Source organism: Belonocnema kinseyi, chromosome 10 (assembly GCF_010883055.1).
Source record: "Belonocnema kinseyi isolate 2016_QV_RU_SX_M_011 chromosome 10, B_treatae_v1, whole genome shotgun sequence".
Taxonomy (NCBI): Eukaryota; Metazoa; Arthropoda; class Insecta; order Hymenoptera; family Cynipidae; genus Belonocnema; species Belonocnema kinseyi.
Genome location: NC_046666.1, coordinates 44,167,229 through 44,169,088, shown reverse-complemented (window position 1 = coordinate 44,169,088; position 1,860 = coordinate 44,167,229).

Below are 1,860 nucleotides of genomic sequence, written 5' to 3'. Positions count from 1 at the left end.
AATATGGTATTTCACGAAGATTTCAATGATCTCCTAAAAATGTCAATAATTTTATTATGTCACAAAGAATTCCAAACATTTTACAAAATTTTTTCAAGATTTAAGTGATTTCGTAAGGATTTCGGATACATTTAAAAGATTTCACAAAGATTTAAATTATTTCACAATATTTTCAGAGTAGTTTCTGAGAGCACAAAGATTCCAATTATTTCCCAAAGATTTAAAAAAATGTCAGATAGATTGCAAAGAGATCCCAAAGATTTTCACTATTTGACCAAAATTTCTTAAGATTTCGTAAAGATTTCAATAATTTTACAAAAATTTCAGATAGATTACGAAAACTGCACAATGATTTCAGTGATTTTCCAAATATTTAACAAAAATTTCAATGGTTTTCTAAAGATTCCAAAGATTTCAATTATTTCGCAAAGCTTTCCAAAGATTTTATAAAAATTTCAGAAAGATTTTTATGATTTTGTAAGGATTTCGGATATATTTGAAAGATTTCATAAAGATTTAAATTATTGAACTAAAATTTTAGAGTTAATTCAGAGAGCACAACTATTTTAATTATTTTCCAAAGATTTCACAAAAGTTTCAGCTAGATTTCAAAGAGTTTACAAAGATTTCACAATGATTTGCTAAAAATTTCAAACATTTCAAATAATTCGAAAAGTTTTCCAAAGATTTTACAAAAAAATGTCAAAAGAATTTTTATGATTTCGGATAGATTAAAAATATTTCAAAAAATTTAAATAAATTTACAAAATTTTCACAGATATTTCAGAGTGTACAAATATTTCAATGATTTTCTAAACATTTCACAAAAATTTTAATTAATTCTTATCGATCTTGTCAATTACTGTTCCGAAATACATCACCAGATTACAGTTGTAATTTCACTTGCCAACTGCTGCCATAGGTTGGATACAGGGTTCACCACTCCACTCATTATGTCATAATATCAATCCAATATGTTTGGTAATACCAAACATTGATTTGTTCTTCATAAATATTTCAGAATTTTCTAGCAAGGCTCCGAGGTTTCTTTTTATAATGGTATTTTCATTATTTTTCGTTTTTTTCTGTGTGAATGAATTTTTCACTATCAATTTTTGGTATAAGTGTCAGTCATTGATATTTCGGAAGTCCTTAATGTACTTAAATAATTGTTTGGAATTATAATAAGCAGAGTATTAGAATACAATCATTTCCTATAAAAAATTTGACAAAACTATCAAAAGCTTTGTTCCATCTCGAAAGATTTCTTTTAAAATTGATTGAATTATTGCCCTCTCTCTTAATGCATAACATTTCCATAAATAGTTCTAAAATTATCTGTTTTAATTCAAGTTTAGTCGAAAAAATTTAGTTTATTTTCTTTTTCCAATTCTAAAGTAAATTGTCATCTTGGATATATATTATTATAGGCATTAAAAATATAGGCTTGAAAATAAGTAAATTAGTGAAAATTGATTATTTTCCGAATGGTTCCATTGATGTTTACTACGATTATGATAAAATTCCTGAAACTTTTTTCATTGAAAAATCTAAGACTTTCGAGGATTTGGAGAAACTCTCGATGCCCGAAACTTTTGGTATCACACAGGAAAAGAAAAAAGATTTGCAAAATCTAGTGCATTTTCTGAGTGAGGAAGGAAAGTCTTTTTTTAATGATTATTTAAGTGTAATGAATACTAAACGAAAGAAGTAGGGAAAATAAAAAAGAATCTTATTTTGTGTATATTTTTGAAAGCTGTATATACGGCACTTCTCATTCTCGACAATTGACTCAATTTCCCTAGGAGCATTTAGAGGAGCGATATTAAGGTGAATGCCGTAGGAGTGACAGAGATGGTA